The sequence below is a fragment of the Lathamus discolor genome, chromosome 3 (assembly GCF_037157495.1).
Source record: "Lathamus discolor isolate bLatDis1 chromosome 3, bLatDis1.hap1, whole genome shotgun sequence".
In the NCBI taxonomy this organism is placed as follows: Eukaryota; Metazoa; Chordata; class Aves; order Psittaciformes; family Psittacidae; genus Lathamus; species Lathamus discolor.
The window spans coordinates 144,806,592-144,824,543 of record NC_088886.1 but is presented as its reverse complement, the minus strand read 5'-3'; positions in this window follow the sequence as shown (position 1 = coordinate 144,824,543).

The window sequence follows — 17,952 nt, the reverse complement described above, 5'->3', positions numbered from 1 at the left end:
TAGTAGGGCACAGTAGGGTTGGTTGAACCCACATACAGTGACTTCATATAAACTAGGTACCAATGAGGCCGTCATCCATGATGGCCATGATGAAATTCCACGACCCTCCAAGCCCTTTTCTTTCCTGTGTCTATATGAATGTTAAATGCAAGGAAAGCAGAGGTGCCCGAGCCATTGGTGTGAGCAGCAGCAGTTCCCAGGAATGGCTGTGTTTTGGATGGCTGAAAATCTCTGCAGCCCTGTGCTGTTAATGTACCTGCAGCATCTTCGTGAGTAGAAGGGTTCACAGTAAGAAATTACCATGGTGGATGATTGCCTGAGTCCATAAACCATGCTCCCATCACAACCTAATTGTTAATTCCAAGCCTTCTTTTAAGCTCCAGCACACTTGCATGCTCACAGTGCTCACAAACACCCAGCATGGGCTCTTAGCCAGGTTTCTCATGTGCTCAGTGAGGTGGCCCATGGTGGCTTAACTGCTGGGCATGGAAGTCACCAGGCACAAGCTCAGGATTGCCACTAAATCCTGAAGGGCTCCTCCCAGAGCCAGGCACAGCTCCAGGCGGTGAAGCATTGCAGCATGTCACAATAGTGGGAAAGGTTGTGGATGTTTTGACAGGTAAAGGGGGAGGAATTATCCTGATTTCTCCTTTCACCCTTGTCACTCAGAATTCACAGGGGAAGGAAGAGAGGGAGCTACCCCTCCTGGTAGGGAATGAAATGAAGGTCTCAGAGAGATTTTATGCGGAGGAGTCTGCCTGGGAGAGCTCTGACAGGGACTTGGGATACAGATGTCCAAGCAACAGACAGCCACAGCAGGTACCACCCTTCCCCACCAGTCCTTTCCCATGGGCTACCCATAGGGAAAGTCACTGGGGTGCAGAGAGGAAAAACCTGCCTCCTCCCCTTCAAATAGCATCTGAGCTTGCATGTTTGGCCTGGGCAAACATGGAGTGAGGAGTATAAGGATTGGAAGACACCAGGACATCCGTTCCAATGACTGGGATGGGGATGGGGTGGGGGAGTTATTTGGAGGGGGCTGAACTCTCCCATGCACACATATCCATGCTGAGACATGCAAGGCAGGGTGGTGCTCCCTGCTGGGAGGGAAACTGTTGTTTCCTTGCAAAGCCCAGCAGATGGGTTGGGGGGGCACAGTAGCTGAGCCGTGGGAAAGGCCTGCCTGTGACTGTGTTTCCATCTCCGTGTTCTCTTGAATGGGGACGAGAGGGCTCCATCTCCTCCATGCTGTCACTGCACCTCGGCAGTGCCCCCGTGAAGGTATGAAGGAAACTTGCCACTTCTCAGATGGCTGTGACTTTAAAGGGAGGAAAACTATTGGGCGGAAGATCTATGCCAGAGAAAAGCTGAGCCTGGCTGGAGGAGGGCAAGGGAGCTGCTTCTGCTCCAAGGAATGAGGCAGCAAAGCCACCTCTCTGATCGGGGCAGAGTGCAGTGTGGTGCACTGGTTGCTGGGGGTGAGGGCTGTCTGGGCCAAACACGCTCTGTTTTACCCAAGGGACTGCGATCTCTGAGCTCCACGGTCTTCATCCCTCCTGGAAGAGCCTCCTTCTTCCACCCCCAGTGTGCGTTTAATGGGGAGAAAGAGGCTCTTCCTGCGTTTAGGCGTTCCCAGCAGCTAGAGACCTTCAGGTGCCGACCTGAGAGGTGAGGGAAGGACTCTCACTCTGCCCCAACGCTTAAATAAAACCTCACCGCCATGCCCGAGCAAACAGGATCCCTGAAAGCCGGGGGAAAGGCTGTAACCCCAGCGATGCCGCACTGCCTGTCATCGTCCCCCCACCCCGCTCCTGCTGCTGGGGTCGGGTGAAGGTACTGATGCGGTCCGCAGCCAGCGAGGCTCACTGCTGCCCCTCCGAGCAGGGCCCCGGGGGCGAACAGGGCTCGGGGGCACTTCGAGGGAAACAGGGAGGGTGAGAGCAGGTACAGCGGCAAGGTGGGGTGATGGCGACCTGTGCAAAACGAGGACGGAGCCGGCTCCGCAGCTTTCGCCAGCTGTCCCCGTGGAGTCGGGGCGCCCTGGATGGGGCCGCCGCCCGATCTGAGCACACACCGATGTGGGGGGAGACCCGGAGCCGCCGGACAGCCCCGTGCAGCCCTGCTCATCCTGGCGGGGCTGCAAAGAGGCTCCGTCCCTTCGGAGTGCTTCGTGCCCACTGTCCCGGCGGTGCTGCGTCTTCGAGACCCTCTCGTAAGGGCTGGGGTGCCCCACTTTGGATCCCCCAGTTGGAGTTTTCCAGCTCTGAGGGTTGGAAAAGAGCTCAAGGGTGGGTTTGCTGCTGGTGTTACCGAGGGATGCCCGAAGATCTACAGCCGGCCTCGGGGGATGCTCCCCCACCAGCAGCGCACCCACTGCCCGGCCCCGCCTGGCCCGCACATCCGAGGTTCGCCTGCCCGAATGGGACAGAAAACGATAACTCAAAGACAACTCCCCCCCCCTTTGACAATGACCCCCCCCCCCCCCTCTCCCGGCCGTCAGCCGCTGGTAGGGAAGGGGCGCGGCGGGGGGGGAAAGGGAACCGGGCCGAGTCCTGCGCTGGGGGCGGATGTGGGTCGACGTCCGCTCGCCGGTCCTGTCGTTGTAACGACTAGCTGCGCATGGACGGAGGCACGGCGTTTGAGGAGAGGCTGCGGTCCTGAGTCTCGCTGGTGTGGAATTAACGCTTTAATCTTGATTTCCCAAGCACCCATAAAATTAGAAATGAGGTCGGAAAAGCTCCGCTCTGAGCCCTGGAAAGAAAAGGCTGTTTAAAGGCATCAGCCGGGGCTGGGGACCGGCCGGCCCAGGGGCAGGGGAAGCGCCCGAGCTGTGCGGGGCAGCCCCGGAGCCGGCATGAGCAACCTCTTCAACCGGTACAAATAACATATCTGCAGCATCTAATGCCGCCATTCGATTCACTGTATCCTAGCTGTCCGCTCTGTACCCGAAAGATACTCGGCTATCCAGTTCCGTTATCCCCGCTGAGCTCCCGGCTCTGTTGTGGCACCCAAAGACCGTGCAAGACATAAAAGAAAACAATTTTATGGAGAAAAAGCGGAAGGAGCAACATATTTCTGTAGTTTTTGCTTTTCAGAAACAAGCCCTAACACCGGCTGTGCAAAAAGACAACGCAAAGCTCTCAAAATCGTCTTTCAGCGAAGGTAAAATTTGACCGTTCGCTGCCGGGAGAGGTTTTAAAGCGGCCGCTGAACGGTCACAGGTCGCAGCATATAAAAAACTAAATAAAACATAAATACAAAAATCCGTTCAATTGTTCGGTGCTTCTAAGCTATTTAGTATCGAAGTGGGATTTTAGGTGCGAGACAACACTCTGATAACAGAGTACCGTCACCTGAAACGATTTTAGCTGTGCTTCCACCTGCGGGCACATTATCCACCCAATAAAACGTGGTGGGAAGCTCCGCAAGTGTCTCCGAAATTGTGTTTACTCAAGATATAATAATTCGTTTCGGATGTTAAAGAACACCGTAAAGCAGCGTTTCTCGTTTTCTGTATATTCCTCTTTTCCCGCACTACTTTTTTCCTCTTTCTCTTCTTTTCCTGCCGTAAACCCCCTGCTTTATACTCTTACTCTATAACGGGATAAAGGGAAAATGACGAGCTCAGGCTGATATTTATCTTTTCTGTCCTAGTTTCTCCTCAGCTGAACAAACCCCGAGCCCATGGTTTTTCCAAGAGGCTGTGAGGTGCGCTCCTCGCTATTCCGGCTGCTCCCGGTGAGGGACGAGCCTGGCCGGGGAGAGGCAGGAGCCCGTCACTGTGTGTGCAGGGGACTCGCAGCCCTAATCCCGCTCCATCTTGGGAGGCAGCAAGCCCAGGAGGAAAAAAAAGAAGGAAAGAAAAATAAATGGGAAATGGCTTTGGTTTCCCTATTGTGTCTGTGTCCTGAATAGAAAGGTCTGCGGCTCCGCGGCCGACACGGGAGCATGTGGACCGGGGTTGGAAAGCGAGGCGGGGGACATGGCCTGATGCTTTCCCGCTGCCTCGGAACGCTCCCAGGGACCGGGAAACGAGAATGGGGCCAGGAAATCCCAGCAGCGGCTTCCTCGGCCCGACGGGACCTGCCGCTCCCGTTTCAGAGCGGCGAGAGCGTTGTGTGCGTCCTCCCCCGTTCATAGAGGAACACGCGTGGGGCGATATCCCGTGGGCGCGGGCGGGACGTGCGAGGAGGAGAGATGTGGGATGTGCCCCACAGAGCAGGGTGGATGGGGAGCGCGGGGGAACGGGAAGCACAGCGATGGGCGGAGCGCTTGCCGGGGTGGAACGGGGGGCGGGCAGTGGGAGTGCGGGGCAGCTCTCGGGGCGGGGAGCCGGTCCCACCCCTTCCCCCGGTCTCCCGCCGGGGCCTCTGCCCCGTGTCCGTGCGGGGACACGGCAGGTCTGCGTGGGGAGGACGGAAGCGCGGCCCTGGGAGAGCGGGGGGACATCGGCCCGGCGGGGCATCGCCTTCCCCGTCTGCACAGTCGGGTGCGCGGTGCAGGGGGTGGGTGAGCGGGGCTGCTGCTGGTGCGGCCGGGCTCGGCTCCTTCCCCGCCGCGCCGCCCGTGCCAAAGCACCGCACAGGCGGCCGGGGCTCCGGCGCCGCCTGTCCCCGCGGCCGCACACCCATCCCGGCAGGTGATTCCCGGCTGGGAGAGGGTCTCCGAGGGGCTGGAAACGCTGCACCAAGAGTCCTCAGGGAGCCGGGAGCAGAGCGGAGCAACGGGGAAGCTGCTGGGGCCGGCGGAGCTGCACTCGGGACCGGGGAGACTTTTGTTTGCCTTTCTCCTCTTTCCTCCCCCCTATAAACCCTTCTTCACCACAATAAATATTTCCTTTCATTTTCTCCTTTTCTCTCCTTTTTGCTTCTGCCACTTTAACCGCAGTTCAATATAAAGGTCAAAACACGAAGCATCAAACGCCACTTTCCCCCTTTCTTCAAATACCCTTCCAGCCTTTGGGTGGGCCCCGATGCAGCAGGATGCAGGGAGAGGAGGAGATGTTTCTGCCGTGCAGAGCAGGGAGCACCATGGTGAGAGTGTGGCCACAGGGGAAAGAAAACTATCAGGGTCTAATGGCGGACACTTGGAAGTACGAATGTATTATTTTAAAATAAGTAGTTATTTGGAAGCATTACCTCTTCCCGTCCTCCCATCCATTTTTTTCCATCCATGATCTATTTAACACACTGATATCCAGCAGCGGTTTTGGGGCTTGATGGTCCTTTGCCCTGACTCGTGGCCCAGCTGTGCTGTACCACTTGTGCCGTTCCAGTTATACTATGTGAGTTATGGTTTCCCAGACTGAATAACCAAACCTCTGCCAATTCTGGTTTCCCCTCCACAGAGGAGATGATGTTTTTGTGTAGTTAATTCTCAAACGCTTGGCAGCTTGCCCGTCAAACCCCAAGCATAGAGAAATGCAAATAAATTCTCTATTTAATAGTCCCTGTACAGTGCAACTCATCCATTCTACACCGGTAATGGATGTTGATGTCAACAGGTATGCCGCAAAAGCCTAACGCTCTGCACTCAATGGAAGACACTTCCCTTCTGAATGAGGATTATGTGCAAAATGTAACTTGGCAGAAAGATCCAAATTAAACTCATGCTTCAGTTAATTCAGATTAATTTTTCCTGATTGCCCTTGCACACCGAACGACTGAATCCCTGTTTATATCTGCTCCTTTTCTTTTAAGCGGTTGATACAAATCTCTTCCCCTGGGGAGTGTTGCAAGATGCATACATTAAAGATCATGAGTCACTCAGGCACTAATTAACATTATAAAATACCTGAGATGGATTTTTATATCACTGTTATTACTCCAAACATTATTTTGAGATATTGGATCCACTATACGACCGTGTTCCCAGTGTTTTTCACTAATATGCTGCAAGCAGCATTCCAAATCATCACCTTAATGGAAATTAGAGAGGAAAATGGTCTATTAGGCTATCTAATCTATCCTCACTCAGTAGTATTTTCTTACATTTTCCAGTCCAGCTTTAACTTTAAAAACAATCCATGATAATTACTCTGCAGTCTTGGGAGGCTGTTACACCATCAGAGAGCTCGGAAAAGAGGGAAAATATGTTAAAATATAAAGGTTGCTAGGAAATGTTTTCTGATGGTCAACTGTGTTTTCTTGCTTTAGGCTTTATTTTATCTCATAGCTTTAAGCCACACATCCCTCTGACAGCTTAAATATGTGTTTTCTCTTCTTCATCTGTACACCTGTCACCATGACCCTACCATGTTTTTAATGTCTTTTTTTTCCCCCTTACAGAGGTTAATAGAAGAGTGTGGGTTTAGCTCAGGCCCCATTGCAGACAGGAACTTGATTACTTACTAATGTCCAAATTCTTGCTCTTTTCCCCCCTCTTTTGACATGTTGGTGGCAAGCAGCATAATCTTTCTTGCAGCATATTTTTTTTTCTCTGAAGAGATAAGAGAAGTTGGAGATTGCTTTGGCCCCAATCCGCATCCACTGCTGGTCTCTCTATGAAACATAGGTACTGGTATACGCAGAGAATAAGTCTAGGGTATGGCAGCATATAGGAGCTTTCTATGCCAGAGTGGTGCATTTTTTGTCATGGTCTCAATGTAATTTTACCCTCTCACTAAGGGTATGGTCCCCCTTGCTGTCTCTTGCCAGAACTCCTGGTGCAGGGTTCTCTTATCCCCTTCTCCATCCTCACTGTAACTTACTGCTGTAACATCCCCCCTGCACTTGTCCCTCCAGCACACACGTCTGTGCAGCTGATACAAGCGACATAGAGGGTTGTAACTGGGGGGGAAAAAAGCCATTTTCAGTGGGTTGCTCTATTCCGCCTGCTTCATCATGTACATACTCAACGCTGTAGCTGGGAGAAGCAGCCCCAGCTTGGTGATGTGCAGGGGTGGGGGGCAGAAACCGCTTAATCAGGTTCTGCCACCAAAACGATGTCACCACGCTGCAGCGCATCTTTTTGTCATCATGTAAAACCACTTCTGTCAGGTGCTGGTGCGATACTGCCTGGCCTATCTCTTCTTGGTGGCCAGAAAATCCACACAAATTTAGACAGAAAACAAACATCTCACCCCCTGGCCTGCTTGCCCCCATAAACAGCCCTCCTAAAGGATGACGTGCAGTTCCCTCCCCTCCCTTAAACTGCATACAGTCTGGTAATTGCCTGAGAAGCAATAAAACATCCGTGAGACAAAGCATTCGTTTACACCACTTCATTCTATAGCAAGGAGAGAAACTGGAATGGACCATTGTTAAAGATCACTATTTCCTGCTCTGTAATAAATGTCTCATCTTCCCTGATGCTTGTTTATTTTATAAATGTCTCTGCTTTGGCTTTCATATTCAGCTGCCAGCAGGACACCATTACCCCTGACAGCATTCTGCTCCTTCTCCATTGTCATTACCGCTGAAGCGATGTTAGATTGCTGTGCTTGGTTTAGATGGTAGGGCTTTCTTATCTTCCATTTCCCACTGCTTTTCCCACCTAGACTCCCAAAGAGGCACAGAGCAGAGGTGGCAACGCTTTAAAAGCAACGTCTTCATGAAGTATTAGCAATTCCAGTTTTTACTTAAAAAAAAACCAACCCCAAAATGCACCACCGCCAACTGCTCTTTATTATTGATTTCAAGCCCTGCTGGGAAGGAATTAATTTGAAGTGCATGGGCTGCACCTGCAATGCAGTCCTGAGACTCTGCAGTGCCCCAGGCAGCAGAGGCCCATGGGGACAGTGGGAGGTGATGGAGAGGAAGGAGGCAGCACCAGAGTCCCCATGGCCTGCAGTGGACCAGAAAGACTCTATGACAGAAAGTGCTGTTTCCATATGGGTTCTCAGGTGCAATGGTGTGTATGTCAAGGGTAGTGGGAAGACCCCATCCCAGTGCCTGTGCACCTTCCAAGGGATGAGCAGGGCTCACCTGACTGGATCCACACATCTGAGCAGAGTTGAGTGCCTGTGCAGCATGGCAAGATGAGTGCGCTTGAGGAAAAGCTCCTTGAAGTCAGTGAGAGCATTTCCATTGATTCCAAAGACTTTGGATTAAACTTCTTAACATCCACAAATGAAAGAGACGGTATTAGAGCCAGCTGTTATTTTTTAGGGCTGCATTGTCCTTCTGCTCATCTGTTTTGTCCTTCTCAGAGCATCACCAGCAAACCCAACAACAAAGTCCTATTATGTACCACACTGCTTCACAGGTGCTGAAATCTAATAATCCACCTAACTCTCCTGCCCTTCAGACATGCACACTGCATTACCTTTAACATGGCTATGTCTCTCTTCTACTCCTATTTAAAAAAGAACCCAAAATTCCCACGTGGAAGTATCAAGGTTTTCCTACAGCTCCATTTCATTTAAAAAATAATTGGATCGTTATTTTCTGTAAGAACCAAACTTCAACATTAAGTAAGTAATTTCTAGAGATGTCAAGTGGCTCCGCATAAAAGTTAATCTTGTTCTATTGGTTTGTTAGGTTTGTTTACCTCCAACCTGTTAGTTCTCCTTAAACAAGAGTGATTTAAAGCCCTTTCTGGAGAGCATGAAAACGATTCCCCCAACACTTACATCCTCAGGGCCATAATCCAACAAAAGCAGGCTTATCTTTAAGCATATGAGTAGTCCTGTCAAAGTCAGTGGGGCTCCAGATATGTTTAAAGGTAAACACATACTTAAGTGCTGCACTGTACTGGAACTCACTGAACATTTTATTTCCATGTCATTTCAATAGTAGACTTTAAAGTTTTAATATAGCAGAAGAAAATTCTTGCTGGATGTTTTAATAAAATATTATTTAAAAAGAGGGTGAAAAGGGAAATCCCAACATCTGAAATACATTTTTTAATGATTCAGATAGTTATTTCAAATGTTATAAGTCTATCTTGTCTGATTTAACTTGCAGCTTCAGGATAGAAGTGCTACAAGCATAGGACTAAAGCCCTACAAGGCTCCACTCCACTACTACAGGCTCAATATCCCACTTTAGGAAAGTCACTTCACCTGTCCATGCTCCACCTCACCTCCGCGAAAATGAAGACCAGTAATATTTCCTCTGCATTGCTGCAGTTGCCTAGTGAATTCTGGGACAGGGATTTGATGATAGAAAATGCCAAAAGCTGCTTCTATGGATAAAATAAAACTGGAAGAGATTATTGATTGCAAATCTATTTGGGCAAAATATGTTCCTCTGAGTTTCCCACATGAACTCGGGATCAAATTAACCAAAGAGCAGCACTGTGCAAACATTTCCTCACATTTCTGAGAGTGAGCCCTGCCATCATCGATGACTAAGATGATCTTGCATCAGCAAAATCATCACAGTGTATTGTGCTAGCCAAGCAGAGCTTTCTAACACAGCGCAATGTGAGAGAGTTGTTGAGATAATCAGATTCATGGCCTGTTCTGTGAAATGGGTTTGGGATGGAGTGTCTCATTTGGACCCTTAATCTGCTTTAGGCAAGGTCTGTGGTGCTGGCTCTGTGTCCCCCCACATGCCCTGCAGCAGGCAAGGCTTCAGATATGGCTGAAGAGCACCCACCAAAGGAAGAGTGTTAACACCTAGCCATGCAGATGCAGCTAAGCAGCGCCTGGGAGGCAGTGGGGTGGAAGGCAGGCAGGGGGATGCAGCACGTGCCACATCTCCAAATCCTCCGGAGACTTCTTCTTAGAGAAGGAGACAGCCTTTGGGCTCATCTATATTTCAGCTACTTCAGTGACGGCAGCTTGCGTAGACCCATGGCTGGTAGTCAGAGACAGCAAACAGCACCATGATGGCTTTTCCTGCTGCTCCTGAGACCTCTGACCCCAGGCTGGGCAGGGTACTGTGATCCATCTGATGAGGAAGCAGCTATTCATAGGGAGCAGCTTTCCCCTGACATAGCATTTGGCGGTTCATTGCACTCAGGTGTAGAGCATAACTCAATAGCAACCTGCTGACAAGACGCTATCAACAAACTTGGGCAAGTGGGTGATGGTCTTTTCCCTAACTGGAGAGACTTTACAGGAACAAATGGAATAGCACAGGCCCATGTGCCATGAAGCATCTCCCTAACACATCTCTTGTCTTGAGACGGCAAATAAGGTGGACTCGTAAGATAACAGGGACAAAATATATTCCATGTAAAAGCTCACTGTCCTGTAGTGTTTAATTCAACTGTGTTTGGAAGGAGGAGGACTGAGGGGTTACTCCAGCCTGAAGTTCCATAACATCTTTTCATTTTTGCCCAGCTGAGCTCTTTTCAGCAGCTCATCTTGCCATTTCCCCTTTGCCATGTCTGTTCTGTCAGGAAAGTCGCTGGCTGCTTTATTGCCTTGAAGGTCCAGCTTTTCTGCTATTCTCTTCACATCTGTACAGTCATTTGTCCTTTTCCTTCTGAATCAGAGCACCACTCCAAACAACTCTGTGAAGTACAGTCTATTATCCCTTTTCTCTGCAAAGCGGTTTTGACTCTTCATATGTAATGCTCTATATAAAAATAAAACACATTGTGCTGTCTTAATAGCATAATTCTTAAACAGTTATGGCCTCATTCGCCTTCATTCAAAGTACATAATTCCCATTGACAGGAGTAGGAACGCTGCCAACACAATGGTGAATTAGTTCCCATGATAAAAGGAGACAGACACCGAAAGGTCGAATTCTGCTCTTCATTAGGAGGAAATGAAGGTGTAACAGACAAAAAGACAAAACTAAGACAAAAAATTGTATGAACAGCTTCATGCTAATCAGGCAGGAGGTTGCTAACTAAGTCATTGGAGTTGACCCTAATCTGGCTGGAGCCTAAATCAACAGCAATTTTAATAACATCAGTAGCATCGTGTCTCCATCGAAGGGCTTATGATATGTCCTTAGAGCTGTGCATCCTCCTGGACTGGAAAAGATTGCTGCAGCTGGACCTCTTCTTCTCTTACCTGGTACATGTGGATCTGAGTAGGCGTTTCAAGAACATGCCCTTTGAAAACATGCCAAACATTTGCCCTTCACAGCTAGACGTCACATGGGTGTTGTACGTGCCATATTAAAAGGCAGGGAGTGGGTAGCATCATTTCTGCACCTTAGAACTCAACAATGGGGGCCTGGCAGTTATCCAGCTTTCCTGCTGAATAACCCCTCTGTTCCCTGAATATTTTTTCCTTTTCTCAGTGGATGGTCTTGGAGTTAGAGCACTGCCCTGAGGATCTCATTCAGCCCCTCTGGGAAAACTGCGCTCTCTGTGCTGCTTCTTTTCCATCTATAAAATAATGAAAGATAAAGACTAACGTTTTCTTCCATCTATAAAAATCGAATAAACCCTCTTTCTTCTCTTATCCAGTTAGTCTTGTTCAGGTGGTAAATATTTCAAAGTATACTCAGTCTTTTTGGACAGCATCTAATCTTTCAGGACTACAAAGAGAGATGGGGAGTCTAGATATTACAACTCCTTCTATACATTATGTGTGTGTTATTTATATATATGTGCTTAAAATATATACAAATATATATACATATAATACCTTTATTGTGTTATTGGGTGGAAGAAACATCCTAACACTTTTAAGCAAACAATACCCTAGGAATATCCCGGTCTTTAGAAACATACTTCTATTTGAGATTTCCATCTCTGTTATTTAAATGAATAAGCAAAACAATAACAAAGCATAAACCACTTGATATCAGATATCCCCTAAATGATAGCTGATGTCTGATAACCCCTTCATATCTTCATATAGGAACTGAGGGATATGATAAAAAGGCTGCTATTGACAGGTTGGTTTCCAAACTTTGTAGATCCCTCTGTCAAAAGAATCTGCTGGAGTCCTCCAACACAAAAGATCTCTTCTTTTTGCCCTTCCTCTTGTCCTTGTTCTGCAGGAACACAACGCACAGTCCCAGAGTATTTGCCAGTGCTCCAGACTTCAACAGGCTTGGCTTTACAGAACACCACTTTCTGTTGTCCTCCCTATTTTGAGTAATGTATCAGAAGACAGCTTGTTTTCTTGGCCTCACAGTATATTAGACATGTCTTGTACTTTTCTACCTCCAAAGTCCCCACCTTGCACAACACTAGGGGTGAAGTGTCCATTTGCTTGGTTTAAGCATATTTTGGAGCCAATAATCCTTTGTCTTTTGCCTTTCCTGCTAATTCTGAAGCCTGAGTTAAAACATGCTTTCTCACAGAAGAGACACCTAAGACAGAATGGTTTCACTAAATGCTTTCACACCTCCCCTATGATGTGGCTACACCAAATAGCTTGCCTCTTCCACTGATCACACTTTTTTCTTACCAGAAGCAGAAGTTACTAGCAGTAAGTATTAACGTTAGCTGCCATTGAAATGTACTAGTCTGATTTTTCCCTACCCAGTGCCATCACTCTTTCAGATGTATTAGAGAATATCCTATTCTTAACATTTGAAGGAAGAACAAGCTAACCCCCAAACTGATGTATTTCTTCTTCTGCATCACTCTTTTAAGAGACCAGCGTCCAGCCCTGGGTGTAAGATTCAATCACACTGGTCACTGTTTTCAACCTCTTGTAATAAGGTAATCCAAACAATGTCCAATTCCCTTTAAATTCAAGCCAAAGTATTTGCCTCCATAACCTCCTGTAACAGCAACTCCCATAGGTGACGAGACATGTGCCTGGGCATTTACTTTTCATTCTCAATTTGCTGCTTTTTAATTTAACCTGATGTTTGTTCTCATGTGATAAAATAAAAAGAAAGCCCAGTGCTATGTGCTGAAGAGTTTGACTTCCATGATCAGCTCCACGTTCATCTTCTCCTTCCCAACAGAAGAATTCTAGACTTTCCCATCTCTCATGTATTAATCCTAGCAGCTCTGTAATGGTTTTTGTTCTCATTTCTTACACATTTTTCGGACTCTGCTATATATCTCATGAGAGAAGAGGATAAAAAGAATGAACACCGAGTTAATGTGGATTTATGGCATAATCCTGTGTTATCATGATGGGTTTTTGGCCTCCTGCTCTATCTCTATTCAATAAATACAAACAGCCTTTTGAATTTTTTTAAGCTGCTGCTATAGATTGAGGTAAATCAGACAGTAATGACTCCTGGTGCAGGTTCTTTTTCCTCAGAGATTCCTAGAAATGCGGAGCTTTTCGGATTATTTGAGCTATACAGTTAATCGCTGGTTATTTGCATTACCTCACATTTCGCCATGTTCAGAGTTGTCTGTCATTGTGATGCTCAGACTCCCAGTGTGTTTAAATCCATCAGATAAAGTATTCCCCACAAGCGAAGTCACCCTAAACCTACCCACAATCTCCAACAGGTTTTAACAAACCAGACTGCACTGAGTTTTTGCCTACCTTTTCCATCATTTTCTCTGACGAAGCGTTAGGGAGTACATTGTGTTGTCACTTCAGATGTCCCTCTGAAATACTACAATCCCAGCCCTGGGATGATGGTAGATCGCACTCCAGAGTGAAGGGACAGTTTCTGATCTCTCACATCATTCTAGTTACTGGATGCAACCTAAGGAACAGACTCAGTTAAGCAAGACTGTCCTGTACAGCCTTCCTCTGGCTCCTCGAGACCACAGTTATGAGTATTTGAGACATGCTTTCCGTTCAATCTGATCTGTCTGACTTAAGCCCTTAAAACAAAAGAACTTAATTTTTTAACCCCAAATCTGACCTTTTTCCCTTCTGATGCATAGGTCTTCAATGTTAAAACTCCAAGTATTGAAAAGAGTGCAGATCACATCTACTAGCCTAAATACAAACCAAATGCAAACTTCTCTTGTGCTGTTTAAACCTTCAGGCTTGCTTGTAGTGACTATGGGAATGAATAGGACTGCAAAAGCTTCAGTACCGACAGTAAAGGTTCATGGGCTAATAGCTTTTGAGGTGGTAAATACTCAAGAGTGCTCAAGCAAAGTTGGTAAAGCCGGTACCCTTGTCAGGAGAGGGTGAAACGAAGGCAGAGGGAGTTTGAGTGTTCAGGTGCTGGTGGTAACAGAGGGAGGCAGTGACACAGCTGAGGCTGAAAGCAAAGGCTCTCAATCTGCTGTCCAAGAGCAAACAGTATTTCCTCTTAATTCACAGTTTTCTCTCATGAAAAGAATCGTGTCTCACCATTGTTCAGATGGCTCGCATATGCCATGGGCATGATACAGGCAATGAAGCTTTGTATTAATCCACTGCCCAGATTGATAACTGTAAGGGGCAGCTCATAATGACCACAACGTGATTAATCATGATACACGTGTGATACCCATGCTCATTATTACTGGCCTGCAGAACAGCACTGCTAAGTCCTGCCAATATGCTCGGTTTAGTATCTGGTCGAGACAATACTGCAATTACTGGCAAAGTATGCAGGAAAATTAAGAAGCAGCAAGTTCTGTATTCTGCATCAGGCTACTAACCAGGAGAGTAGCAAAGCATGGGAACGTAACAGTCACAAGCAATAACATTCATTATCTCAATCCGAAACTTTATTTCAAATAGATGTCTGGATATGTTAATTTATTTTAAATAGTTCTCTTGCAGAACGCTTGCTCAAAGAGGAATATATAGGACCCGGCACGAAGGACACAATACCTGCATAAAAGCTGATGAACCCTATTTGGAATCAGAGCTACCTCCCTATTTCATACCAATGCAGGATGGTGTTGCCCACTTTAAGACAGAGAAAAATTGGCTTTGCCTTACCTGGTAGAGTTCTTGTGAACCTGTGACATTTAGTTTACCATAAAACAAACCTTGTGATGTGCTTTATATTGTGATGCAGGGACTCACATGCCACTGAACAACACAAATGTACCTGGCTATCAGTCCTTGAGGAAGTGGAATTAGCAATGTTTCTAGCCATACAGACAGCCACAGACATGACAGCCTTATCTTCCACGTCACACAGAAAGCTGAACTGAGTCACAGACTTCAATCCTTTCCTTCAAAGGCAGTGTAAAGCTTCCAGGTAAAGACATGATCCTGTTACTCAAGGATACTGCTCACCTATGTGGAAAGAGGACTATTTTCTAGGCTCACTTGCAAGAGACAGAACCAATTTCCACTAGAACAAATTGCCATCTTCAAATAAGGGCTTGGCATATGCTGTTAAAATGTCCCCTCATTACACAGTAGTACGTATAAGCTGAAATTTCCCTAGTTCATCTTAAATTGTGTAACAATTTCCTTCCTAGCAGTGAATATCTGCAAGAGCAGCAGGGCTGTTAATTATGCTGCGCACATTGCTTCAAGAAGGTGGTTTCAAGAAGCTCCTGGTGGTTAGCACAGCACTGATACCCGTATGAAAGAAGAACCTCCTGGTGAACCTCCTCCCTTCATGAAGAACATCATCTTCTCTGCTCACAGACTGTCACACTGGACAGAAACTTCCTGTCCCAGAACACCTGTGCCCATAGTAATGAGGTTTTCTGTTTCTCCTTCATTTGTCTTTAACAGTGATCAAGGATGCATGGTAGGACCTCTTCGTAACAACTCCTTGACATTTCCACATGTAATGTATCCTTACGAGCACCCACCATATCCTCTGTTAATTTGAAATAACCAGGAAGATGCTCAGCCCCAAGGTACCAGTTCATATACCCTCTGCTAAACAAGTATGCTTGCTGAATGCATCTGTAAATTCAACAACAAATAGTCTGAATCAAAATAATTAGATAAATTAATGGAACAAAAAACTACTTAGGGCTATTAAACACAGAGATAAGTCTTTTGATTAAGAAGATCTCTGAGTCATGCCTTTTTATCTCAGGGCTGAGAGCATGCTGGGAGAGCTTTCCCTCCTCTTCTTGCATCTGCCCCAGCTGGGGCAATGAGTGCCTGCCACAGAGAGCAGAGCAGGTTGTTAGGTATGTACATTAACCTACCTGTCTGTGAGTGCTGGGCTGGCTCTCTTTCTTCTTCAGCTGAGTCCTGTAACCACCCACCACAGCCAAAGTCTATTAGGATGACTCTGTAAACCAGAGCAAAGGAGGGCAGGAGCCAGCTCTTCAAGTGCACAAAAGCTAGTACTCCTAAGGAATATTATTTGGATAGGAATACATATCAATTAGTAAATTAAATGTATTAAACACAGAATCCTTTTGATGGTTCTTTTTCCTTCAAGACTTCTATGATTCTATGGTTCTATAAGCACAAGCACTGAAGCTCAGTAGCAATTCAGCACCATGTTCAGACTGTGATAACCAGCTTGCCGTTGCAAGCCTTAAAGAGAGTTTAGGAGAGAAACATTTCTTTGACAAAGAAGAGTTTAGGAAGTAGAAGCAATAATGGGTATCTTTCCCACCCATTGGATAGAGATAAAAATAATATAAATAATGACAGTCAATGAGAAACAATTTCTTCAGTCTTCTACATGCCAATGTGAACTAATAAAGCTGTATACTCTGTATTTGAAAAGCATAAGGTAGTCCACATAGCAAAGTACAGCCAGGGAGCACCTGTGTTACCTGCTAAGTCATTTTTAAGCACTGTTTTATGGGAAGACGGTTAACCCTTCATCTGCTTATCCAGTGGCACATGAATGTAGATGTAAGTGTGCTGCAGCTGTGGAGAGACCTCGAGTTGTTACAGTGAGAAGTGGATGTATGTCCTGCAAGAACATAATATTCCAGAATGCTTAATTTCAAGTCTATTGAGAAAAAAGATAAATGAGAATACTTGAAAGGAAGATTAGGCTAATGAGAAACAGACAAACCTAGAGTAATGTTGACTTCATAATGGTAAAATGCTGAGTTTCCCTGTACAGTTCTGGACTTTGCTATTTGTTGCAGATGAGTGGACCTCAATTAAAGGAAGTGAGCTGTGTGTGGCTAGACCTGTGTGTGGGTAGACCTGTCTGCTCACTACAAGTTTGCTGCAGTATTAGACTCATTATTTGAATTTCCAGATCTTCAACAGTACTGTGTTCGTAATGTGTGAAAGCAAATTTAACATATTTAATAGGGGAAAGCCTTTTTATAGCACTGACTTCTATAGACAAAAGGGGGTTGCAATGCATTTAAGATTTTCCACATGTAGAACAAAATACCTCTGGCCTTTAGTGAGCTTTGGATCAGGTCCTTGTGGTAAGTAAAATAAAATAAATGTTAAAAAAGCCCAATTATCACACAAATACAATATTTAATCTCCAGATACTCAGCTTCAAACAGTGTAATTGAGTTCAATAGCTCCATGTTTATTATTATGGCCTATGCCTAGACATTAGTGTAATGAAAAACATGAGGGCCAATGTCATACATACTCCCACACACCTACGCAAATACAATTATAATTGCTCTCTGTATTTCACACTAGACCTCTTAGGGGAATTGTTATGCCTATTCTGTCTAAGAAAACATATCTGTTATGTAAAAAATGTTTGAAACAGAACTTTGTCTCATTTAGTATTATACAAACATCCAGCCAGGATTGTTGATACTACCTTGCCTATGCATACACATACATGTATATATTTATGTATATCACACAACAAAGCTTACCTGCTAAACACAACCCTATACTTCAGCTACATGAAAAACATTCCCATTAATCGCCATCCACTTGTTGCACCTCTCCTGAAAGGACCAAATCTCTCTTAAACGTACATTTTCACAAGCATCCCTTCACACAGCAGGCTTTTGCACAGCATTGTGAATCCATGGAGGAAATGAACTCCTTCCATCCTCTCTCTGTATCTGCATGAAGCCTTGCACAATGGGGCTGTGATTTATTTGGGGCCCCTGGGTATGACTGCCATACAAGTAGTAACTAATAACAACAGACCACCAGAGATTGCTGAGATGCATTGGCTGTAAGGAAAATGGACCAGGCTTGGTCCATAATAAGGATATTTTACCTCCACTTGTATGTATGAATATCACTGAAATGATAGGGCTTGATGAAAATCTTAGAGGCAGGTCCTTGATCTCAATCTGACTTTTCAGACAGTGGTAATAAAAATAAATCAGGCTGTGATTTGTGGAAAAATTAACAAG